The sequence below is a fragment of the Gadus macrocephalus genome, chromosome 5 (assembly GCF_031168955.1).
Source record: "Gadus macrocephalus chromosome 5, ASM3116895v1".
In the NCBI taxonomy this organism is placed as follows: Eukaryota; Metazoa; Chordata; class Actinopteri; order Gadiformes; family Gadidae; genus Gadus; species Gadus macrocephalus.
The window spans coordinates 17,363,950-17,391,415 of NC_082386.1; the positions used below are offsets into that span (position 1 = coordinate 17,363,950).

Consider the following 27,466-nt stretch of genomic DNA (forward strand, 5'->3'; position numbering starts at 1 on the left):
AAGTTGCTGAGATGAGATGAGAGAATTAACTAAAGTTATTGCGTTGAGTTAATCACGTAGATTTATATATTCTACTAGTATAAGACAAAGCTCTATGCTAAAGGTCTATGCTCAATGAAAACAGAAGAAAGTAGTAAATTATACTTGATGTAGTTCATAATTTTAAAGTGTGTGAAGACAATGTCTTCACACACTTTTAATCTCTTAAATGTCTGACATTTAAGAGATTTAGGATTGTGTACGATTCAAAGAAGAGGGATATTTATGTACTGTAATATATATGTTTGACAGGCTGATGTAGGCCTACTAAATCACCCAAAACACTTTCTCAAAACCCAAAACACTCCAACCAGTTAATTATTATAAACACATCTCAATTATCTCAAGGGTTGGTCCACCAGACGCCTTACTACGTACCAAGACATACACAATGATCGGCAACATAGAAAATGATCAACAAAACACATCAGAGAACCACAAATGCTCTTGTCTCCAGAGCGAGACAGCCAGCAGAAGAGGAGCTGATGATGGAGAAGGAGGAGGAGGAGGTGATACAGGATGTGGTGCCCCACATCCTCCTAACAAGCGAGAAATGTCAAAGATCGGCAGCTTCCTGCCTCCCCACCACGACCCAGACACCTGCCGCCTGCTCGTGCAAAACGGCCTGCAGTCGGGCGGAGGATGTTCCACGGGGGGGTGACGGTTGCCGGGGGTGACGGCCCGGGGGCGTGCGTGTGAGCGCGCAGTGCGGCGGGCTTCTGGCTGGTGTTTGGAGGCAGCTGCTTGCCTCTGTTTCCGGTGCAGTCGTTTGCATTTTGCAAAAGAGCTTCTGAGGTGAAGACCTGAATATGAAAACCTGTTGTGCAACTGCTACATGACGAAAGTCAACTACAGGTGACGGGAAAGGTAACCTCCTAAAAAACATAAGGTTTAGTGCTTTCATTCACCACTGTGAAAGCTGAAGTCAATGTGAGTGCTCAAACTAAACAAAAGAAACGCGTACAAAACTATCTCCATCTGCCGGCACTGTTGCAATACTCGAAGTCAACTGTTCTTCATCATTTAGAAGTCTATTCCCTGTTTTCACTTGTGTTTATGCTTTGAAAATCCATAATTCATATGCAAGCATTAGCACACTCAGGAATGCACTTGAATGTATAAAATCGACGCACGCACACACACACACGCACACACACCCCCGTTGTGGAGGTGTCACACAGACCCCTGTGGTAAACGTCTGACTGCTGTGCACCAGAATACTGAAATAAACTCACCACAGGTGTTATCAAAATATGATTCTTATTATAAAAGATTTACAAAATCAACAGAAACATGGAGTCAAAATATAAAAGATAGTTCTCAAGAAAGAAAGTGGCAGTGCATGGCCATTAAATTAGACTGCAAAAACATAATTTAGTGAAGTCTCATTATAGCCCCAACATATAATAATAAAAATAAAATCGTACAGGGCAGCAGATAGCAGAGTATTTCAAATGGAATAAAATGAATCAATCACACTTACCACATTAACTTAATTAATCTGAATAAAACATACAGCGCCCTCTTTAAAATACCAATGCTTTGAAAAGTGTGATAAACCTCTACTGAACAGATGGGGGATACGGTGAGAAGGAAGGTTGTCCATAACATGTATTCGTCTTCAAATACACTCTGAACAGAGTTTATGGCTGAGAATAGGGGTTCCCAAAGTGGGGGTCGCAACCCTCTTTAAAATACCAATGCTTTGAAAAGCGCCCACTTTAAAATACCAATGCTTTGAAAAGCGCCCACTTTAAAATACAAATGCTTTGAAAAGTGTGATAAACCTCTACTGAACAGATGAGGCGACAGTGAGAAGGAAGACTGTCCATAACATGTATTCGTCTTCAAATACACTCTGAACAGAGTTTATGGCGTAGAATAGGGGTTCCCAAAGTGGGGTTCGCGAGACGCTGAGAGGTGGGTCGCGGAATGATTTCCATAAATCACATAAATAAAAAATACAGAAAAATTCAGCCATGGTTGTAAAAAATACAGATTTTCCTCCTGAGGTGATTACGACAGATTAACGATAGCATAAATTGCAGGTGTCAGGTCAGTCACCACCTGACTGACCCTGACTGGTTAACAAGGCTAGCGTATCTGTCTTTCATTTTTGACAGACTGAATGGACTTAACATGTCATTGCAAGGGGAAAACACAAGCATCTTGTCAATGAGTGATAAAAGTGTGTTCACATTGTGAAGATGCCTATAACTACCCACCTTCAAGCCCTCCTGGAACACTTTGACAACTATTTCCCTGAGAAAACGGCTCCGGAACAATATGACTGGATAAAATCACCATTCAGTCATCTGTCAGCTGACATGGAGGACGCACTGATTGAGCTGTCATGTGACCGCACTTTAAAGATGGATTTTAATTCCAAGACGCTTGCTAAATTCTGTATTTCAGTCGAGAGGGAATATCCACAGCTGTCCAAGGCTGCGATGGACGTACTGATGCCATTTGGCTCCACATACCTGTACGAACAAACTTTCTCTGCACTGACATATATTAAAAATAAATACAGATCACGTCTTGTGGAGGATGATCTCCGTGTGGCCGTCTCCACAATTAAACCGCGAATGGACTTGCTGTTTTCCGCGCATAGCGCGCATCCATTTCATTAGATGAGAGGGGGGACCACCCGAGATTGCGACAGGTGAAGAAACTGAGAAAGATAGACAGGACAGAGACCACAGATACTGGTTTCAGTGTATCAAAAGCTGCCCTCTGCTGGCGGGACAGACAAACTGCATCTAAACTCAGATAATATTTGTTTTTGCTGTGAAGCGATCCGGCGGGGACCACCCAAGATTTTTGAAGTTAAGAGCGGGCAACAAATTAAAAGTATCCCATGGAGGCGAGTGTGAGTGCACATTGAGCTTCAAGTAGTGAAACAGGTATATTTCTACGAGAAATGGCAAGTAAGAAATGGAGGTTATAATAATCCTCATGAGGCCGGGGAGCCTGGGAGGAAACACGCTGAGACTTCATCGGTGTAGTAAACACACGCGGTCATCTTTAAACATGTGGGGGTGTAGCTCCAACGCTACGCCCTCGGGCCCCGGGCACCGTCAGGGCAGGGGCCCCCGTGGACGACGGCTACGCCAGCGAGCCAGAGGTGGAGGTAAGGGGGGAGGCCGGGGAAGGAGGAGGCGGGAGAGGGGGGAGGCGGGGGTGAAGCCGCGCCCCCAGGACCGCGGTGGAAGGTGGAGGTCTCACACGGTGGAGGGTGGGGGTCTCACACGGTGGAGGGTGGGGGGTCTCACACGGTGGAGGGTGGGGGTCTCACACGGTGGAGGGTGGGGGTCTCACACGGTGGAGGGTGGGGAGTCTCACACAGTGGGGGGTGGGGGTCTCACACAGTGGAGGGTCTCACTCAGTGGAGGGTGGGGAGTCTCACACAGTGGAGGGTGGGGGTCTCACACAGTGGAGGGTGGGGGGTCTCACTCAGTGGAGGGTGGGGAGTCTCACACAGTGGAGGGTGGGGGTCTCACACAGTGGAGGGTGGGGGGTCTCACTCAGTGGAGGGTGGGGAGTCTCACACAGTGGAGGGTGGGGGTGTCACCTCGCTGCCGGGCCGGCGCTCTGCGCCGCGGTCCCGAAGGTGGGCCGACGGGGGCGCGTGGGAGGCGGCGTTGCCCCCCTGCCGGGCGACCACGGCCTTTCCCGGGGCCGTGAAGACCCCCCCATGTCGCGGTGAACCAAGTGTGGGCCGTCGAACCATGAAACTGATGGGAGTTCGGTGGGTAGATTGCGATTTTCTTAACTGAAACTATTTTCATTTCTACTACAATAATCGAAAATGTATATAATTATTCTGATATTTACAATTATTCATGTGCACATGGACAATTTATTGTGTCATTGCTGGGGGTATAATCTTGCTGTTCATCAAAACTCTCCCAACCCATGATGGGTCCTCAGCTGCAAACCATTCAAAGAGCTCACAATAAGAAAAGGTTAATACAAAAATACCAAGCACTTGGGGGTGTTCTTTAGTTGTTTTGTGTTTGAGTCAGAACAAATGTCACCACCATCAGTGCTGTATGGTTGGATGACTTGATGGCATCACCTCCTCTCTTCTAACAATTTACATAAAATGGCTCCTCCCACGTGGGGGTTCCGATATGGTTGTGAGATGGAAACAGGAGCGACTGCCATCAAAACGATACAAGTTGAAAGGTTATCGCAAGTAGGAAATGTGCTTGATAGGGCTCTGTTTATAAGATGAGAGTTCCAAGCTAGCTAGCATTGACTGATCAAAGTGAGACAAATATGTCGGCGATCATATTTCTTGCCCTAATATTTTCTACAGTTGTCTCAGGTAGGGCTACTATCCTTTACTATGGCTACTGGATAACATAATATTTTACAATGTTATGTTTTTTTAATTTTCTTCTAAAACTGAAACCGATCTTTCAGGGTTAGCAATCTAATTTAATATTACATTACTCTAGGTAAAAAAATCTCCAGTTGGAAAACAGTTTCTAAGATAATTTGATCTTCGGTTCTTCTCTTCTCCCTAGGTGCATCCCTTAGCGACCAGGTTCACCAAACTCCGCCTGATATGGTTGTGGCTATTAAGTCAGGAGAAACAGTCACGCTGAACTGCTCCCACAGCATTGAGAACTACAACACAATCCTCTGGTACAAGCAACAACGCAACAATAAACAGCTGAAGTTACTAGGGTATATATACTCAACGTTTGCAACTCCTGAAATGGGAATGGATGTTGAAATGAGTGGGAGCGCTGGACAACACCAAACTGCCAGGTTAACGATACAGAACATCAGCGTGGAGAGCAGTGCTGTGTATTTCTGTGCTGCTAGTTTCCACAATGCAGCGTATTAGGGGTTCACCGTACAATAACTCCTCATCTAATAATTCATCTGATTAACCTCCCTGCACCTGCAGCAAACTCATCTCAGCATCAGCTGGATCTTACCCTTCTTTTTGAGCCAAAAAACACAACCTTTGGTTCTCTACAGGAAACTCTCCATTCTAGAGCAAAGTGACTAAACCCACATGGTTAGGTTATCCGTGTAAGATAAACAACATGACATGACGCATTATTAGGGGTGTAACGGTACACAAAAGTCATGGTTAGGTACGTACCTCGGTTTTGAAGTCATGGTACGGTATTGGGCGGTACAGTTCATAGTTAAGGGGAACATTTTAAAAAACTGTTTTTTTGTCAACAACGGAGAATGGCTGTGGATCAGCAGCAATGAAAACACCAATAGACTTGGTTATGGCATTTGCAGTTCTGAATTTCCAGACAGGGGTTGTTGAAATAATTTCGTGAGCCGTGTTTGCAAAGCTCGCTTTTTTTTTCACAGCAACGGTGATACTAAACACCCGGATAGGGCCTTTTCAAATGCTACGCATGTTAAAGTGCCATACGTAGACACGGAGAGCCTGTCGGAGACCCTCTCCGTAGCTTACGTGCGCATCCAATATTTTTTACCTATACGTCGACGCAACGGAGACGGCAAGGGCTGTGATTGGTCCTCTAACAAAATCATTTCCGGAATCACTTCCCCGGTTTGACTATGCACCTTATTTACTTTGTACATTGTTTAATTTGCACATTAAGGACAAATAAAACACCAAATAGGATTTGAAAGCTTTGGAAGTTTAACTAAAACACAATTTTTTATTCGTCGTTGTTTTCGAGCAATCATGTGCTGTATTTCTTTCCAGTGCAATCTTGCTTCTCATCAAAACTCTCCCAACCCATGATGGGTCCCCAGCTGTAAACCATTCAAAAAGCTCAAAAAACACGATAAGAAAAGCTAATACAAACATACCAAGCACTTGGGGGGAGTTCTTTAGTTGTTTTGTGTTTGAGTCAGAACAAATGTCACCACCATCATCAGTGCTGTACGGTTGGAAGACTTGATGGCATCACCTCCTCTCTTCTAACAATTTACATAAAATGGCTCCTCCCACATGGGGGTTCCGATATGGTTGTGAGATGGAAACAGGAGCCACTGCCATCAAAACGATGCAAGTCGAAAGGTTATCGCACGTAGGAAATGTAATTGATAGGGCTTTGTTCATAAGATGAGAGTCCAACGCTAGCTAGCCTCGAATGATCACAGTGAGACAACTATGTCGGCGATCACATTGCTTGCGCTTATATTTACGTTTACAGTTGTCTCAGGTAGGGCTACTATCCTTTACTATGACTACTGGATAGCATAACATTGTACAATGTTATGTTTTTGAATTTTCTTCCAAAACTGATCTTCGGTTCTTCTCTTCTCCCAAGGTGCACTCTTTAGCGACCAGGTTCACCAATCTCCACCTGAGATGGTTGTGGCTATTGAGTCAGGAGCAACAGTCACGCTGAACTGCTCCCACAGCATTGAGAACTACGAAGTAATCCTCTGGTACAAACAGCAACGCAACGATAAACAGCTCGAGTTACTAGGGTACATATACACGGAAATTGCAAATCCCAAAAAGGGAATGCATGTTGAAATGAATGGGAGTGCTTATCGAGACCAAACTGCCAGGTTAACGATACAGAACATCAGCGTGGAGAGCAGCGCCGTGTATTTCTGTGCTGCTAGATTCCACAATGCAGCAAATTAGGGATTCACCGTACAATAACTACTCGTCTGATAATTCATCTGATTAACCTCCCTGCACCTGCAGCAGCCTCATCTCAGCATCAGCTGGAACATACCCTTCATTTTGTGCCAAAAAAAAATAACCTTCGATTCACTACAGGAGACACTCCATTCTAGAGCAAAGTGACTAAAGTCACATAGTTAGGTTATCTGTGTAATATAAACAACATAACATGATACATTATCATTCATAACGTTACTGACCAAGCTGCTGCCTGAAAGAATATTTTGCTGTGTGTGTGTGTGTGTGTGTGTGTGTGTGTGTGTGTGTGTGTGTGTGTGTGTGTGTGAGACAATACTGGATTTTCTACAATTCCTTAAAAAATAAGGATATTCTATGCCATTTTTCATACCACAGGGAAAACTTAACTCAACAATGAGGGCATATCATTTTTTATTTTTTGAGTTTAAAGGGGTAGTTCGGAATTTTGGACATAGGGCCTGATTCCCAAGTGAGCTTTGGTATTCTTTATCACTGGAGACAGTTTTCAACCCATTTCATTCAGTCTTTCTAGTTGCAGAGTTCGCTGGTGCTAGGCTAGCGCACGTCAACGGGCAATGCTAGCCTGCTATTAAAAACAGTGTTACCCACTCCACAGTACACCCGAGGTAAATCAATTATAACGACAGACTATACATTTAAATGTCTGTTTATAGAATAATGTTAGAAATAAAACCAACCTTGCATTGCATTGCATTTTGAGGGAATTGCTGGGTCACAGCAGCAGTGTTATATTCCTGGTAGTAGGCTACGGCAGCGGCGGACTGATACCTAGGTTACCGGCTCTAGTTTGTTTACCTGCCGCTGTCAGGTACAGTGAACGAAGGAATTCTATTAGCGTATTCAATTAACAAGATATGGCCACGTTTGGAGGACTTAGCGATGCATTTGCTTTTGAAGACGATTATGAGGAATTTGTTGTATCCAACCAACCGTACATGTACGAGCCGGTGTTTTGATGTCCAAGCCAGCAGCAACAAGCCACAGTTGAGTCCTTTCTGGATCTCGCACTGGAAATTGGTGGAAACTTTGTGGTGCCCATCTGTAGCGTATATTTCTACAATTTCTAAAAGCACACTGAACCACCATGTTGCCTTGTCGTTCAATTGCGCTTCTGTCCCACGCTTCTCTGTTTACGTTCTTCTGTCGTGATTCGGTTACAAAACTAACCGGCGCATAGTAAAATTCCGCTTCTGCTGAGAAAGTAGTCCCTCGATGATTCATGCGATGCAAGGTTAGTTTTATTTCTAACATTATTCTATCAACACAGACATTTAAATCTATAGTCTGGCGTTATAATTGATTTACCTCGGGTGTACTGTGGAGTGGGTAACACTGTTTTTAATAGCAGGCTAGCATTGCCCGTTGACGTGCGCTAGCCTAGCACCAGCGAACTCTGCAACTAGAAAGACTGAATGAAATGGGTTGAAAACTGTCTCCAGTGATAAAGAATACCAAAGCTCACTTGGGAATCAGGCCCTATGTCCAAAATTCCGAACTACCCCTTTAAGCTATTTCTGAGTTTCTTTCTGAAAATAACAGACCAAAAGCAAATAGAGCATACCTCCTAAACTGCAAGGGCTGTAAGATGTTATCTTGGAGCCATAATAAAGTTTGTTCTTAAGGTGAAATAATCAACGTGGATACTACTTGGTTAGAGTGATTGAACATAGAGCAGATGTTGAATATTTAATTTCCCCCTGAAATAGATTTCATATTTTCGATTGAAATTAGGGGTGTGCATGGGTACACATGTAACCGGTTAGTAAATCATACCGTTAATAAAAAAATAATAATAATTACCGCACCATTGTTTCAATGGGAATCGCGACGGTCCATACTCTGAACATAAAGTTTACATATACAGGGTTTCCCCAGGTTTGATCAACCCAAATTTAAGACTTTTTTTAGACTTTTTTAAGACCACTTCAATGAAAATTAAGACCTACATCGCACCCATTAAGCAGTCGTAAAACACGGTCGTGCATATGTTATTCATGTTTTTTTGGAACAGATGAAACATTCATGTCAATACATTAATGAATGTGCCAAAGGATAAGTGTGCACTCACCAATCAAAGAGCCAAACTGAGGGCCTAACTCAAAGTCTAGAGGCCTGATGTCTCTTAAGACCATGTACCCAGAAATGATGATAAAAGATTAAAAAAACAATACACAAAGTGATGGTGTGAAAGTGTAGCTGTATTTTTGGTTTAAATATCAAACTTTCAACACACAATATCAAATATAAACAAACAAACTCTTTTCAAATTGCTGTAGTTTCTCAGCATTCAAATTTCCTCAACCATTTCAATGAATCCACCACTTGCCTCGTTGACCTCTTTTACTAACTCCTTCGTAATGTATGGAGCCAGCCCGAACCCTAACCCTAACCCTAACCCGTCCACAGACATGGTGACTAATGTATGATAGTAAGCATTATTGGCCCTTAACACTAATATTCAGAAACAACACTGCCTCAAAAGGATATTGGCCTAAGCAACACCAGTAGAGGCTATACTTTTCCCTGAACTTTTAAACGTTGCAAACGTGCAAAAACATAATTATATATTTATGTGGCATTCAGTCCAATGCTTAAAATATATCTGTGGCATTCAGTAGGCCAATGCTGTGGTAAAGGGTGTAAAGTATGACCAAGTGTTTCTTTCTGTTCAATAGATAGAACTTTATCAATCCCCTGTAGGAGAAATTTGTTAATGTTTGTCCCTATAAAACAATAATGGCAACAAAAAAAAAAATACAAAACATGACGGTAACTCTAAAGTCAAACCGTCCAATCTGAAGGCTCTACTTAACCACTCCCCCTACTCACTTCCAGCAATGCAAAGCGAACAGAACTGAGGTGGGGAGGGCGTAGCTTAAGTAGTTTGTGACCGACCCAGAGGAACGCAACGCAAATTCAATGTGAACATGTATGAGGCTTTAATAAAATCCCGGACGATTTTGAAATTCCGCCCGGACACATTTATTTTTATAAGTGTCTCAAAAAGAGGGCATGTCTGGGCAAAAGAGGACGTATGGTCACCCTTCGTAAGGGGAACCCATTTGATTCCTACCTGTTCCACTGTTAAATAGTGGCGCAAGTTGGTGGGCGCTATCCTGGTAATTTCTCTGCGTGAGAAATACGAAGTGTGGCGTGTGAGCGTGTGCATGGGTCGAATTGCGTGTCTCACGCCGAATGCGTGAGACTTGAAAGCCCTGCTTCCCCATGATGTGGCGTCTCCTCTCGACTGATTATGTTTGTTGAGATTGCCGGCGCGAAAACCCAAAGTATTGTTCGCGCATACTCCAATAAATGAGACGTTCTCTGACGTTACGCAAAACCCCGATACGCAAAACGCTCCCTATTTTCCACTTGTGTTACAGTCCGGTTGACTACGAAAACATATCCTAGTAGGAAATTTAAGACCATCTTTAAAAAATTAAGACTTGGGTAACGCAATTTAAGACTTTTTAAGGCCTTAATTTAGGAACATGAAATTTAAGACATTTTTTAGACTTTTAAGACCCGCGGCTACCCTGATATATATAATTCGAAATTCGTCCCAGCCTTTAGACCACAGATACTCTAGGGCAGGCCTATTCAACTAGCGGCCCATGGGCCAAATGCGGCCCCTCTTAATTTTTTTCTGGCCCGCAAGAGGTTGCATGCAAAAAATAAATAAAATAAAGGAGAAACATAGTTGCATGCAAATCAGGTTTCTGTGTGTAGCCGGTGATACTAGCCAGTATCAGTATCCCACAATCAGGAACTGGCATCACTTATTCTGACAATGTTTGGCTCAACCGATACGTGTGAGTCTAGCTTTCCTCATATGAATGCCATCAGAACAAGGGCACGTTGCTCCATGACCTATGATAAGCTGCATGAGTGTCTCAGGATTAGCCAAACTAGGCAAACAAGGCAGTGCAATCTTCCTCACTGACTCAAAATGTCTCATATAGTAGTTCTGTTTTGTGATGATTCAAACAACATTGTTTAATTCTAAATACGTGTCCAAAATATGTGAGAACAAAATCTTTAATAATGATATGATTAAAAGTGAAGAAGGAAGGAATGCGTCTGACAAGTTTATTCCATGTAGTAGTACTATATATATTAAGTTAACACTACTTTAAGTACGATTTATTTGTAGCGATTCATTCACGTAGTTTTACTCTGTGTGGCCCATGAACCCTCAGTGGTTTTCCTTTTCGGCCCACTTGATAAGGAGGTTGAATAGCCCTGCTCTAGGGTCTATAGCATATAACCGCGTTGTCTGATTACAGTTTAATTCATTTTTCACGATTAACCAGCTCTCGTTTTGAAGAATAATCACTGCGCCATTCGTTTCAATGGGAATAGCGACGGTCTATACTTTCCACATAAAGTGTACATATTTATAAATTTAAATTCGTCCAAGCCTTTATACCACAAATACTATAGGGTCTACAGCATATAACCACGTTTTCTGATTACAGTTGAATGAAACAGTAAGCTGACAACATCCTAATTAACACCGCAACTGCAAATTAACCACACGGAGATAACCATGGCAACCGGTCAAACAAATTTTCTTTTTGCGATCATTCTGCATGCGCATCCGCCGTGTTGATAAACAAATAATCCCCCTATAGCGCGACTGCGGTCCACTTAAGAAAATAAATAATATTTCATTAATTAATTTAAAAACGGTTAAACAAAAAAAAAGGGGTTGTGTAACCGTTTACAATTTTTTGTAACCGTTCACACCCCTAATTGAAATACCACCATTTGCATTATCAGTTAGCAGCCCTTTAGTGCTATAGGGCCATAGCATAACATCTGATGAGTACCTGGGTCAATAATTGATGCCAATAAAGTGAAGTAGAGCAAAGATTTTGGTAGAGAAAGGTTCAGGCGCAGTCTCAAAAAATCCAATGCCAACCAATGCGAAACTGAAACATATACAACCTTCATGAGATACAAACAAGTCGATAACTTGAGGACCCAAAGTACAATTTGGACACTTAACCCCTCAATTGAAAGGTAAGGGCAAATATAATTGAATGAGACCAAGCCAAACAATCACAAATGCACCATATGGCCACCAGATGGCAGTAAATTATATCTGTTCTGATTGAAGGCAATTTACCGAAATCCTCAGATACCCTCTTAGCCCTTGATAAAAAAACACCATGTTTAGTAGCAAAATAGGTCACAGACACTGGATTATCTGCTTATGGCGTTTCATGCGATCAAACACAACTTTGAGGACAAAAACAACAAAGGTAAGACATTATTTTTGCGTGAAGTTTGGACTTGTTTGTAATTTGTGAGCAACAGGGTGATATGGTTTGGAAGGCGGAGAATAATGATTGAAATGGTTTAAATTATTCAGTACAAATATGTATAGAAAAATCTATATTTATGACGAGTTTCGAGAATTCAAACGAAGCCCAACAAACGAAGAAACTGATCGGAGTTCAGTGGGTGAATTGCGATGTTCGTGACTGAAACTATTTTCATTTCTACTACAATAATCTATTTTATATAATTATTCAGATATTTACAATTGTTCGTGCACACATAGACAATATATTGTGTCACTGCTGAATGCTTTTTAAAAAGTTGCGGTGGCCAGATGTTACCCACCATACAGTTTTGATCTTGTCATTGGTATATTTGATCTCAATCAGTTTGTGACCGAGGAGAGCAATCTGCCAATTCCCTCCTGTATCTCTTCCAACACATGATATACCAGCCTATCAGTGTCTTGTGACATCACTTCCTGCTCTGCCTCGCGCAACTATTGGCTTCATTAGTGTCACTGGCCAGAATCAGTTTAAATAATGAGATTCCTTTGTGTATTTTACCTCACAAGTAATAACTAGAAACTAGAATCATAAAAAAATAAGCGTAAGGATGGCATTTCCCATGATGGGTATGAACTGTATTCTGTACATGATTCCATGTTTGATTGTTTGTGAAAAGTGGTTCATAATACTAGTCTCTTCTTGTCTTTCCCCAGGGTTGTCTCTGGGTATTGAAGTCCATCAGACACCCTCAGAACTCAACAGGAAACCTGGGGACAGTGCATACATATCTGTATGCACGGGGAAACCGACTACAAAGTGATGCTGTGGTACCAGCAGTCTGATGGAAAGAGACCTCTGATCGGACACGTGAATTACAAAACCTCCAACGTAGAAAGTGTGTTTATAGAGGACTTTACACTGTCGGGGGATCCCAGTGGGGAGTCATGAACAGCTCTCTTCTGGTTCGCCTGTATTACTGTGCTGCTAGATTAGCACGTCATCCCACACCCACCACTATTCTTCACAAACACAACAGTGTGTTGTTCTTATCAGCGGTGGTTTGGAATGACAAGCTCAACTAAGTGGTCCCCCGGCCACCTGCGTTTGAGGTCGAGGACGATTTTTTATTCGTCGTTGTTTTCGACCAATCATGTGCTGTATTTCTTTCCAGTGCAATTTTGCTGCTCATCAAAACTCTCGCAACCCATGATGGGTCCTCAGCTGCAAACCATTCAAAAAGATCATAAAACACTATAAGGAAAGCTAATACAAACATACCAAGCACTTGGAAGTGTTCTTAAGCTGTTTTGTGTTTGAGTCTACACCAAATGTCACCACCATCAGTGCTGTACGGTTAGAAGAGTTGTTGGCATCACCTCCTCTCTTCTAACAACTTACATAAAATGGCTCCTCCCACCTGGGGGTTCCGGTATGGTTGTGAGATGGAAATAGGAGCCACTTCAATCAGAATGATGCATAGGTTATGTACTCAATATGGGTGTGTTTAAAGGACGACCATTACAAGCTAGCTAGCGTTGACTTATCACATCCAGACATGTTGACAATAACCTTCCTCGCGCTACTGATTACATTAAACGATGTCTCAGGTACTGTCCTTACATTTTGTCTGACTTTTCTTTATTGTTGTACATTATACTATTACGTCAGAATTACGTCCCAAAACTAAAACCGATCTTCCCGGGGATAGCAACCACATTTCACTATAATTCTGACTGGTTTCACTGTCACGGTCACAATTACCCTAGTTGTAAAAGTGCATTTTTGGTAATCTGATATTTGGTTCTTGATTTCTCTGAAGGTGCATCTCTTAGCGACCAAGTTCACCAGACTCCACCTGAGATGGTTGTGGCCATCGAGTCAGGACCAACGGTCACGCTGGAATGCTCTCACAGCATTAAGAACTACGACCAAATCCTCTGGTACAAACAGCTACGCAACGATAAAAAGCTGGTGTTCCTAGGGTATATATCCAGTACTACTGTGTTTCCCGAAGCAGGCGTCATAATGAGTGGGAGTGCTGATCAAGACAAAACCGTCAAGTTAAGGATACAGGACATCAGCGTGGAGAGCAGTGCTGTGTATTTCTGTGCAGCTAGTATCCACAATGCAGCGTATTAGGGGTTCACCGTACAATAACTCTCGTCTAATAATAATTCATCTGATTAACCTCCCTGCACCTGCAGCAACTGCTTTGGCATCAGTTGGATCTCCGCTTTCATTTAGTGCCAAAAACAAAACCTTTGCTTCACTATGGGAAATGCTTCAGTCTGGAGCTGTCACGTTAAAATTGTACCGGGGGCGAAAATTGTACCGGCCTACGTCATCGTTTGTTTACATCCTGACAACCTGCCCGGCAACAGACGACGCGATGCAGAAAACATGTTTCCAAACGACGAAATAACATAATACAGATAGCGGATCGCTATCTGTATTATGATAGATAGCGATAACACTTGTTTTTACTTTATATTTGTATTGTATTTAATTGTTTAATCGAAACAATAAAAAAGTTTGCCCGCGAAACGGGCGATCGCGTCAAATGACAAATGTTTTGCCCGCAAAACGGGCGATCGCGTCAAATGACGTAGGAGGGTTCTTGAAACATAATACAGATAACGGATCGCTAGATAACACTTGTTTTTACTTTATATTTGTATTGTATTGAATTGTTTAATCGAATTTAGCTAGTAAACTGAGTGTTTTAAGCAGGTTTCATAGTCTAGAATGTTCAAGAACCTTCCTACGTGATTTGACGCGTCATTTGACGCGATCGCCCGTTTTGCGGGCACATTTTTTTATTGTTTCGATTAAACAATTAAATACAATACAAATATAAAGTAAAAACAAGTGTTATCACTATCTATCATAATACAGATAGCGATCCGCTATCTGTATTATGTTATTTCGTCGTTTGGAAACATGTTTTCTGCATCGCGTCGTCTGTTGCCGGGCAGGTTGTCAGGATGTAAACAAACGATGACGTAGGCCGGTACAATTTTCGCCCCCGGTACAATTTTAACGTGACAACGCCAAGTGACCAAACCCACATGACTAGCTTGTCTTTGTGATGTAAACAACATCATATGACATGATAATATTCATGATCTTTGTAACCAAAGTACTGCCAAAACAATATTTTGCCATCATATTTTGTGTACGAGTGCGTTGCCAAATGCCATTCATGTCTTTCCTCTAGATGGAGTAAATGTTAAACAAACCACATATTGCCCCAGCATAATTTGACAGTAAACTTCAAACACATTCAAATCAAATGTCCCTTTTCTAAACGAGGAATATAAGAAAATCCATTCATAGAACAAGGTTGGTATAGGCATGTTATTTAAATAATGAAAGTGCTCAACGAACCCAGAAACTTAGCAGGCCTCTGATCGGATTTCAGTCGGTGAACTGCAGATTTCTGTAATGAAAACATTTCCAAGTCTTTACCAACAATCAGAATCCTTGTAATATTCCGGATATTAATGATAATTGATGCAAATATAGCCTTTATATTTTGTTACTGCCATTTGCTGACATGGTATATTTCTTGATAGAATATCTCCATAACGAAACAGGCAACAAGGGGTAACTCGCCAGTTGTAGTGCTTGGTTTCGGGCCCAGGCTTTGTGCCGTCTGGAGGTCTGCTATAACATAGTAGCACTGCTGGATCAGAGAATAGGTCGGGTTAGGCCTGATACCATATTCTAGGAAGCCTACAGGTGGACTGCAGAAATTGAGGTTGGAAGACTGAGAACTGTGCAACGCCAGCTGATTAGCATCTTGTGATCTTTCCATTTCCTATTAGTGAACCTGCAGCACTAGTGAGCTCAGCGCAGACAGAAGGACATTTGTAACCCTAGGTACAAGACAGACGGACAGCATGAGAACACTGCTATTCAACATAATTACCATGAACATCATATGGATTAAAGGTATCGTTCACTCGGCTCACTTATGGTGATTCCTCACCAAAGCAATACCCCCTAGTATATGAGGTGTTTCTGGGGGTTGGAGGGGAGAGAAAATAGACTTGGAGTTTGAAATCACATAAGATCAATTCAAAATCAAATGATGGATTTAGTCTAGGTGAAGGCACGCAAGAATATACAAGATACGTTCTCAACTGGGTTAGCCTTAGCCTTCCATAAATTATTATACTTCTTTAAAACTAAAAAAACGGGTTGGTTAGACAGAGTTGTCTGTGAAGTCTAGCTTCTTCAGTGTGAGGTATAACTTCATGGATCTTCTCATTTGGCAGCGTCCCAACAGCACCAGGTGGACCAGACTCCAGCAGCCGTGCTGGAAGAGCAGAACAGCCGCGGAGTGAACCTGTCCTGCGCGCATCAAATCCCCAACCATTACACCATCCTCTGGTACCAGCGCTCGCAAGGAAGCAACCGGCTGGAGCTCATCGCCACTGTCTATTACAAGCAGCGGACCATCGAGGCTACCTTTACAGGCAACTTCTCAGTCGACGGGGATGGAGAGAAGTGGTCTAGACTGGAGCTGCTGAAGCCGAGGAGCCCGGAGGACACGGGAGAGTATTACTGTGCAGCCAGAATGCACTGTGATGAAGAACCAACGTACGCTGCTACAAAAACCCTGGAGTTACCACAAGAGAGGGAAACCCCCCCCCCCATCCTTCCGGCTGACGTGTTGAGTGAGCCTGGGGAGGGGAGGTGTTCACAAAACACGATCAGACATTTCACAAAAAATACAAATACCCAGCACTAGGGGGTGTTCTTTAATTGGTTTGTGTTGAAGTTACAATAAAAAAAGAAAATTTAACAGATCAGGGATGACATTTTTAACATTTTGATAGCATTACCTTCTCTCTTCTAAATATTTACCCAAAATGTCTCCTCCCACATTTGTCATTTCGGTACGATTGTGAGGTGGAAATAGGAGATACTGTATTCAAATAATTAAGTTTACGGTTGTCTCAGCTTCTTTCCCACGATTTAGTCAGATTTGTCTTCATTATTGTACATACTACATGAGGGATTTTCCTCAACAAAACTGAAAGCGATCTTTTCGGGGTTAGCAATAATTTTTTTCTATATCCAACTGGTTCCAGTCTCTACAAAAAATGTCACCACCATACATTTACATTTAGGGCATTTAGCAGACACTTTTAGCCAAAGTGACTTACAATAAGTACATTCATAAGAAGTGAAACAATATATCGCTGCCTGTGCAGTAACGATTTTCATAAACCAAGCACAAGTACTAACAATCGCAAGGTTAACCCCTTCGCTGTTGCAGTGAGCTAGCTAATGCAGATGCTATACAATTAGGTACTATGAATAAAAACAACATACAGTAAGTGCGTAAATGAGGTGCCAGGACGTACATCATACAATAGTGGGAGGAGGGGACTGGATGGCCAATACAGAGTCTAGGTGAACATCAGTGCTGTACGGTTAGACATTCTGATGGCATCACTTCCTCTCTTCTAAACATTTACACAAAATGGCTCCTCCCACACTTGGGTTCCGGTATGGTTGCGAGATGGAAATAGGAGCCACTGCCATCAAAACGATGCAAGTTGAAAGGTTATCGCACGTAGGAAATGTACTGAATTAGGGTTGTGTTTATTAGGATCAGTCACAAGCTAACTAGCATCGACTGATCACGAGACAAATATGTTGACAATCACATTCCTCGCTCTAACAATTTCATTTACGGTCGTATCAGGTACTTTCCTTAAATGCCATCTTATTTGGCTTCATTGTTGGACATTCTACAATGTTACATTTGTGACTAGTTCTCCACGACTAAAGCAGATCCTCCACATCTGAATACTAATGACTGTATCCAGTCCCCACATTTCAATTTTGCCTCTTTGGTTCTTATTTTCTCCATAGGTGCATCTAATAGCGACAAGGTTCACCAAACTCCGCCCGAGATGGTTGTGGCCATTGAGTCAAGAGCAATGGCCCCACTGAAATGCTCCCACAGCATTCAGGACTACAACCGAATACTCTGGTATAAGCAACAACGCAACGATGAACAGCTCCAGTTCCTGGGGTACATATTCATGACGGAGGCAAAACCCGAAATAGGAATGGCTGTTGCAATGAGTGGGAGTGCTGAAAAAGATCAAATTGCCATGTTAACGATACAGAACGTCAGCATGGAGAGCAGTGCTGTGTATTTCTGTGCTGCTAGTATCCACAATGCAGCATATTAGGGGTTCACCGTACAATAACTCCTTGTCTAATAATTCATCTGATTAACCTCCCTGCACCTGCAGCAACTGCTATAGCATCAGATGGATCTCCGCTTTCATTTAGTGCCAGAAACACAATATTGAAGAATGTGCGTGTGTGTGCTGGGACCACTTTATCAAGACGGCAACTCCGGTCAGAGAGTAGACGCATACACAGTTTTTGTTGTTTATATATCTTGAATAGGCGAATGACATCAATGATTGCTTTAATGAATAATCAAATGAATGAAGGAATGAATAAATAAATGTGAATGGTTTTCTGTAAGACAGTAAGAAAATAGACAAATAATTATTACAAGATTCACACACTAAAGCACCGGGCTTTAGTACTAACAACATCCCATGAATGCTATATAAACATAACTTGCATGAATAGCTTCCACATACACACGTTAACACAGTACAATATAACAGCCGACAACGGCGCAGCAGAGTGACGTACACATATGCAATGTCTACACGCGGTGCAGACTTATACACTAGCTGCCCGATTAGTGAGTGAATCAACTAACACAATAGCAGAAGCCAGCTCAAACACACAAAATCAAGGCCACTATATGGAACAGAATTTCGGACTGCATACAACATTTATCCTACATAAATATACGTAAATAATACGTTGTTCAGTATTAACTCACTCTTCACGAACGCATTCTGTCATGGCGGGTTATGCAATCCCGTGCACCTAGTAAAACTCTAGGACCCTACGGCGCTACCTGGGCTGTCTCAAGTGCCTGAATAGAAATAACAATATACACATTTTATATATATATATATATATATACGCAATACGATATGACCAACTAACAGGGACTTTACAACACACAACCTTTGGTTCACTATGGGAAATGCTTCAGTCTGGAGCCAAGTGACTAAACCCACATGGTTAGCTTACTTTGGGACATAAACAACATAATATTACATTATTATTTAAGGGAAGATCTTACTGACCAAACTACTGCCGATAAAGCATTTACCGTAGACCCATTCATTTTTCATTTATTTATTTATTTAAAGGACAGTGCACATTGATCAACATTTCTGTAAATGTGCCAGTGTTAGCCAGCAGGCTAATTTTCAACTGTAGTCCTTTGGCAAGATGTTATACAAGGCACATGGTGGCTGAAAATAAAAATAAAATGGGGTACGTGGGTGTGCTTGTACGTCTTTTCTCTAGTTGAAGTAGACGTTTAAGAACAATTTCCACCAGTGTAATTTTAAAGTAAACAATAGATGAAATGTCTTTGTAATTGAGAATTCATATCAAACATATCCACAAACCAATGAAACCAAGAAACTTAGCAGCCCTTTGATCGGATAGCAATTTACCCTACTGAAACCATTTCTACTTCAATAATCAGAATTATTGCGTTAATCTCGATATTTATTGAAGGACACATAGCCTATATATATTATGTTATTGCCTTAAGCTAATGAAATGGTAATGGTTGCCAGATGTTCCCAGGAGACCCAGGAGAGCAATGTGCCAATTCCCTCCCATATCACTACCGAAACATTGGTATACCAGTGTCTGGGGACATCACTTCCTGCTCCGCCTCACACAACTATTGGCTTCATACACAATGGTTTGCAATACCTTAGCTTCTACTGGATAGCAAAGGGCAGCATCAGTTGAAATGAGACTCCTGTGTATACTTTACTTCACAGGTAATAACTAGAATCAATTGAATAATCCATTAGGAAATATTGTCAACCATTATAATATATGATAATTATGAGATTGATGAACATATACTATAGGATATTTTATGTCATTTTGCATTATGGGTTTAAACTCTGTACAATATTTCATGTTAGAGCATGTTACTGAAGAGCGGTTCACAATGCTAGTCTCTTCTTGTCTTTCTCCAGGGGTTTCTCTGGGTATTGAAGTCCATCAGACTCCCTCAGAACTCATCAGGAAACCTGGGGACCGTGCAGAGTTGTTTTGTAGGCACGGGGAAACGAACTACAGAGTGATGCTGTGGTACCAGCAATCTGCTGGACAGAGAAACCTCAGTCTGATCGGACAATTGAATTACCAAACCAGCAACATAGAAAGTGCTTTTCAACAGGACTTCAACATTTCTGGGGATCTCAGCGGGGAGACAACCAAGAACGGCTCTCTTCATGTTCATCTGAAAGACCCAGAGAGCAGTGGAGTGTATTACTGTGCTGCTAGATTAGCACGTCAACACACACCCACCGCCACTCATAACAAAAACCCAAAGTAGTGCGGTTCTTATCCGCGATGGTTTGGAATGAAGACCTCATATCAAGTGTTCCCCCGGCCACCTGCGTTGGAGGTTGCTTTTTGCTTCATCATTTTTTGGACCAATCGTGTGCTGTATTTCTTAACAGTGCACTCTGTCTGCTCATCAAAACTCTTCCAACCCATGATTGGTCCTCAGCTGCAAACCAATCAAACAGCTCACAAAACACAATAAGAAAGGATAATAAAAACATACCAAGCACTAGGGGGAGTTCTTTAGTCGTCTTGTGTTTGAGTCACATAAAAATCATCACTACCATCAGTGCTGTATAGTAAGACATTTTGATGGCATCACTTCCTCTCTTCTAAACATTTGCACCAAATGGCTCCTCCCACATGGGGGTTCCGATATGGTTGCGAGATTAAATAGGAGCCACTGCCATTAAAACAATGAAAGTTGAAAGGTTATTGCACGTAGGAAATTTACTCAATAGGGTTGGGTTGACAGTAAAGGATGTCTCAAGATTGCAGCGACTGATCACGAGACAAATATGATGACAATCACATTCCTCGCTCTAATAATTACATTTACGGTCGTCTCAGGTACTATCCTTAAATGGCATCTTATTTGGCTTCATTGTTGGACATTCTACAATGCTACAAATTTTGAATTGTTTTCCATGACTTGAGCCTTCCACATCTGAATACTATTGACTGGTTCCAGTCCCCACGTTTCAACTTTGCTTTTTTGGTTCTTATTTTCTCCCTAGGTGCATCTAATAGTGACAAGGTTCACCAAACTCCGCCACAGATGATTGTGGCCAACGCATCGAAAATGGACACGCTGAGCTGCTCTCACAGTATTCAGGGCTACAACCAAATCCTCTGGTACAAGCAACAACGCAACGATAAACAGCTGAAATTACTAGGGTACATGATCGCAACTGATGCATATCCCGAAGAAGGAATGGCTATGAGTGGGAGTGCTGAAGAAGACAAAAATGCAACGTTGGGGATACAGAACATCATCATGGAGAGCAGTGCTGTGTATTTCTGTGCTGCTAGTTTCCACAATGCAGCGTATTAGGGGTTCACCATACAATAACTCCTTGTCTAATAATTTATCTGATTAACCTCCCCGCACCTGCTGTTACTGCTTTGGCATAAGCCGGATCTCCTCTTTAATTTAGTGCCAAAAACACAACCTTTAGTTCACTATGGGAAATTCTTCATTCTGAAGCAAAACCCACAGTCAGGTTATCACCATAATATTAACAACATGATATATGACTATTCAAGATCTTTGAAACCAAACTACTGCAGAAACAATATTGTTGTAAAGTCACGTCTTTACTTGAGATCAGGGGTTGCCAACATGGTGCCCGCAGTGACCAAGTGAGTCGCCCGCAGGTAGTTGTGTAACTTTTTTGACTGTTACAATGAGCGATGTTGTACAAGAAATGTGCCACACACTGTAGCGATATACTATTGCCCCTTTTCGTTTTACCAGCACAACTCACCACGGCTTAGCATGGCACGACTTGGGCCCCGTCCACACAAAGCCGAAACGGGTGAAACCGTTCCGTTTTTGATCTATCCGCTTTCGGAGTATCTCCGTAAAGACGGAGTCAAGCGAATCCGGGAAGATCTGTAGAAACGCTGTAGTACACATGCCAGGCCCATAAGGGGCGCTGCTTCTGCTACAGAAATCCAGAATAAAATTAAATAAGAAGAAGAGGCGAGCATGCGCATAAAGGCTACACCCCGAACCACTAACAGCACAAACAAACAGTCAGTCAACAGTCTCAATAAATAATGGCTTAGCAACCCAAGAAGGGACATGATCTGCTGCAGAACGATTACAAGCCTGTAGTCCGCCATCTCTCTTGGAACCTCGACGGAGGTGAGACTAAAAAACTACCAAGTACCCCCTTTTGCGATGGAAATGCAAAAAAAGGCGGGCCGAGTCGATGCAACTTGAGCTGGTACTCTCAGTGGAAAAGGGGCATATGTGTCCGGGAAGCCTAACACTCGTACGCAGGTATTAAATAAATTGCTGCTCAGGCGGAGCCTCACCATCTACACACACCGTAGCATCATACTAATTCAATTATATTTGTATAGCCCTTAATCACCGGAACCGTCTGAAAGGGCATAACAGGCCAGTAAAAATTACCTTAATTAGCAAGGAGGAAATCTTGAGAAGGAACACAGAGCTGGCCGGGTAACCATGAAGAGAGTCAAGGCATCCAGTCGCAGTCACCGCAACACGCTAGAACACAGAATAATGAATTAGAAGGGCAAAGTACATACTGGAATGTAGACTGCTGCTAATTTTGTGACAACACAAACAAGCACGAACAAACATGCATCGATACAATCAGAAACATTCTCATGTACAGACAGACATTGACACACATCATCCACGCATTTGGCACCCGATCTGTTAGTTATTGGTAGCCAATTTAGAGAGGCGAGAATAGGGACAATATGATCCAATTTACTCGATCTGGTCAATAATCTAGCTGCTGCGTTCTGTAAAAGCTGGAGGCCTCTCGTGGTCGAGTTAGATAGACCAGCGAACAGTGAATTAAAATAATCCAATCTTGATGATATAAATGCGTGAATGAGTGTCTCTGCATCTGCTGCAGATAACATTGTTCTGAGTTTTGCAATATTTTTTAGATGAAAGAATGCAATTCTTGTTACACTTTTAACATGTTGGTCAAAAAAAGTTCTGAATGAACTTGTACGTCTTTACAGTAAGAGAAAGGGACAACTGTGGAGGTTTTGTAATTTTTAAGCTATTATAAATGGTTTTACTGGCTCGGCCCACTTGAGGTCAAATTGGGCTGTATGTGGCTGTATGCGAGTGTCAATCCGTAGGGGACTGCTGATGGGAATAAAATACTATTGTATGTATCCCTTTCTTATTTGTAAAGCGTCTTTGAGTACTTAGCAAAGCGCTATAAAAAACTGATCAGTCATTATTATTATTATTATAAAACGTTGCGTTGTCCTGGCAACCGGATTTTCAGTTCTAAACAACCGAACGAGAGATGGCGTTTTCCATTGCTTCCATGCGTTGTTTCTTTCAAAATGAAAAAATATATAAATTTCAAGAGGTGAAAATGACTACCAAACGGAAAAGTTCGCGCTAGCAGCTTACACAACGTTAACTTCGTTTTTGTTTTTTTATATGAACACAATACATTCTCAATATTACTAACATCATTGGTAAAGCAAACTCGCAAATTAATTCGCCAAAAAATCGTTCCTTTTATATAAAAGGTTCGTGCAGCATAGGATTTCCCCTTGTTAATTTGGCTTGTGCAGAACGGAAAATCGGTTGCTATGGAACAAGACGTCACGTTTTAGTACTCTATTAGATAGTAGGCCTATCTTCACCTGGTACAATCTGTAAGCGAGTTGTAGTTACTATAGACAGCGACCACAGATGCTGTAACGGTTCATAGGCAACGCTTATTCAAATCCCCCAAAACAGTGTACTCTGACTGTTGTTCTGTTTCTGGCCGAGGTTCTTTGTCGTCACCCGCCAAATGTTCTGCCATAACATGGTATGAATGGTGGACCCAGGATTAGATCGGGTTAGGCATGACACCCAATGCTTATTAACCCGAAACACAACATGTTTTTAATTTAAAAGGATAAGCCGAAAACTAAAAAAAAATGGGCGATGTTAGTCTTACCCAGATTCCAAATAGTCGTTTAAATCCAAATTCATCATTGTGCGCCCAGGAGGGGAGCTCGTGAGGTTAGCATTTGCCTTCCCTTAGCCGAAAGTAGCCTAGCTCCTGTTGATGTGAAGGGAATACACTTTGAATTACTTTCCAAACATTTCCAATGTGTTCCGTATAGTCGCTTATACAAAACGAGTGCCAGTAACAACACAGAAATATTGTAGTTTGTCTACAAACACGCAGATAATTCAGCGGCGAATGTAGCCGAGAAATCCTGGTAATGGCTTACGGAAAGCAAATGCTAACAAAGTAGGGTGACCAGACCATGGACCTCTTAAAGAAGTACCAGACGCTTCTGGCCGAAGCTGGCCATGTTTTTCAAAAAGGATTGAAGAAATATGCCTGTTTATTTAGCCTAAATTACTCTAAAATTAATTTAGAGCCTACCTCTTCAGGACTGTGGCTCTGTGGGCCTAGTAATTCAGGACACGACTTCATTGATTGGTGGAGCTCGCTGTTACCATGGAAACGTTTACCACACCCGCGAAAGGTAAGCCGAAGAGGACCGGTAGGTATAATAATAATAATTCATACTTTATTGTCATTGTGCAAACTTGTACAATGAAATTGGGGGTGGTGCTCACTACCCATAGTGCAAAATAAAACAGTGCAAAAATACAAACACAAACAACAGCAATAGGCACAATAAATATAAATATGCAGTCATAACATATAAGTGTCTTTTTTTTTTAAATAAATAAATATGGTAGAGGATTTCACATGTCCATTGGGGGGGGGGGGGGGGGGGGTCAGGCGTTAAGTAGACGAATTGCCCAGGGGTAGAAGGTATTCCTCAGCCTGTTTGTCCGGCTCCCAAGGGACCTGTATCTCCTACCCGAAGGGAGGAGTTGGAAGAAGCCATGGCCGGGGTGTGATGGGTCACTCATAATTCTTTTTGCCCTATTCAGCCCCCGGGAGGTGGCAATGTTCTCCAGGGAGGGCAGGGGGCAGCCGATGATTTTTCCTGCCGTCTTAATAACCCCCTGCAGGGTTTTCCTGTCTTTGGCTGTGCAGTTTGCGTACCACACCGTAATGCCATACACCAGTACACTTTCAACAGCAGAGTGGTAAAAGGTCTGCAGCAGCTTTGTCCCCACCTGGCATTTCCTCAGCAGTCTTAGAAAAAATAGCCTCTGCTGAGCTTTTCCGACCACCGCAACCGTGTTGGTGTGCCAGGTTAGGTCCTTACTGACCTGCATCCCCAGAAACTTGAAGGAGGAGACCTTCTCCACGCAGACCCCGTCTATCTGGAGTGGGGTGAGGTCACCTCTCGTCGCGCTCCAGTCAAATATCATCTCCTTGGTTTTGCTGGCGTTCAGCAAAAGGTTATTAGCTGAACACCAGGCTGTGAGCCTCTGGACTTCCTCCCTGTATGCTGTCTCGTCACCGTTGGAGATGAGACCCATCACTGTAGTGTCATCCGCAAATTTGACGATGACATTGGAGTGATGGGCGGGGACGCAGTCATGCGTGTAAAGAGAATACAGGAAGGGGCTCAGCACACAGCCCTGAGGGGAGCCCGTGCTGAGTGTCAGGGTGGAAGATGTTTGTGTCCCCATCCTCACTGTCTGTGGACGGTCCGTCAGGAAGCTGTAAATCCATTTACAGGTTGGGGCAGGGAAATCCAGGTCAGTCAGCTTCCTGATGAGAATGTTCGGCAAGATTGTGTTAAACGCCGAACTAAAGTCAACAAAAAGCATCCTGACATAATTCCCCTGTTTTTCCAGGTGACTTGCTGCAGTGTGGTGGACAGTGGCGATTGCATCAGCTGTCGACCTGTTTGCTTTATAAGCAAACTGATGCTGGTCAAAGCTTTGAGGGATGCAGGACTTAAGGTGGGGGAGGACGAGCTTCTCGAAGCACTTCATGACGACAGATGTTAGTGCCACTGGTCTATAGTCATTTAGGCTGCCTATGGTGGATTTCTTTGGAACTGGGACAATGGTGGCTGCTTTGAGGCAGGGTGGGACCATAGCCTGTTCCAGAGAGGTGTTGAATATCTTTGTTAGGACCCCTGACAGTTGGTCCGCGCAGGCCTTCAGTACTTTTCCCAGTACTCCGTCTGGTCCTGCTGCCTTGTGTGGGTTTACGGCCTTCAGGACTCTTCTCACCTGATGTTCCTGCAGCTCAAGCTGGTGGGTGCTCAGGGGCTGGGAGGACAGAGGAGGAGGAGGAGGAGCAGGAGCAAGGTGGGGTTTTTGAACTTCAAAACGGGTGAAAAAGTTATTCAGTTCTTCCACCAGCGAAGTGTTGGCAGTTACTGCATCCGAAGGGGTGCCCTTGTAGTTCGTCAGGTGTTGTAGACCCTGCCACACTTTCCTCGGGTTGTTGTCAGCCAGATGGTTCTCCACCTTCCTCTTGTAGTCCACTTTGGCTGCTTTGATCCCTCTCCTCAGGTTTGCTCTTGCCATCCTGTACTGGTCCTGGTCGCCAGCCTTGAAGGCTAAGTCTCGGGCTTTCAGCAGTGTCCTCACCTCAGCTGTCATCCATGGTTTCAGATTATTGATAACTGTGATTTGTTTGCTCACTGTAACATTGTCCGTGCAGGTCTTAATATAAAACAAAACAGACTCAGTGCGGTCATTTAGCTCCAGTTGATCAAAAACAGCCCATTCGGTGTGGTAAAAGCAGTCCTGTAGCTGGCTGAGTGCTCCCTCGGGCCAGATTTGTACAATTCTTTTGGCTGGTTTTATTCTCCTCCTGAGGGGTATGTAAGCTGGGACACTGAGCAGGGAAATATGATCCGACCTGCCCAGGTGGGGGAGGGGTATTGTCCTGTATGCTTTCTTAAGATTTGAGTAAAGCCGATCTAATGTGTTTTTACCTCTGGTGGGACCCTGGACATACTGCACAAACTTGGGAAGCACACTCTTTAGACAGGCCTGATTAAAATCCCCAGCAACAATAAAAGCTCCCTCAGGATGAGCCTTCTGTTGTCTGCTTATCAATTCGTGGAGCTGGGAGACAGCCGTGCTGACGTTGGCATCCGGGGGGACATATACAGCAGTAACTAGTACCACTGTTAGTTCTCTTGGAAGATAAATAAGATAGATAGATCTAAAATAGATAGGTAGATCACCGGCATTGATGGACGTGCGATCGGTGTTTGCAGTCAGGATGAAGGAACACGCCATGTCACTGACACAACACTATACACATTACACATTATATAAAACCCTACACACACACACACACACACACACATACACACACACACTATATGACAAAACTCTTATTAACAATATAGACACTAT

General features: G+C 42.7%; 3 long non-coding RNA genes across 3 annotated transcripts; 1 reads left to right on the forward strand and 2 right to left on the reverse strand.

Moving 5' to 3' along the window:
* Positions 1-1,280: 1,280 nt before the first annotated feature.
* Positions 1,281-1,920, reverse strand: LOC132457472 (uncharacterized). The gene is made up of 2 exons (XR_009525666.1): positions 1,827-1,920; positions 1,281-1,599 (listed from the first exon to the last, which is right to left on the reverse strand). It is a non-coding gene; the product is annotated as an uncharacterized LOC132457472 (long non-coding RNA).
* Positions 1,921-11,795: 9,875 nt separating this feature from the next.
* Positions 11,796-16,659, forward strand: LOC132457449 (uncharacterized). Its single transcript, XR_009525644.1, has 5 exons — positions 11,796-11,958; positions 12,699-13,592; positions 13,805-13,925; positions 15,813-15,939; positions 16,266-16,659. It is a non-coding gene; the product is annotated as an uncharacterized LOC132457449 (long non-coding RNA).
* A 63-nt stretch (positions 16,660-16,722) lies between these two features.
* LOC132457447 (uncharacterized) lies at positions 16,723-24,697 on the reverse strand. Its single transcript, XR_009525643.1, has 4 exons — positions 24,600-24,697; positions 24,162-24,266; positions 22,628-22,723; positions 16,723-20,165 (listed from the first exon to the last, which is right to left on the reverse strand). It is a non-coding gene; the product is annotated as an uncharacterized LOC132457447 (long non-coding RNA).
* Between the last annotated feature and the right edge of the window lie 2,769 nt (positions 24,698-27,466).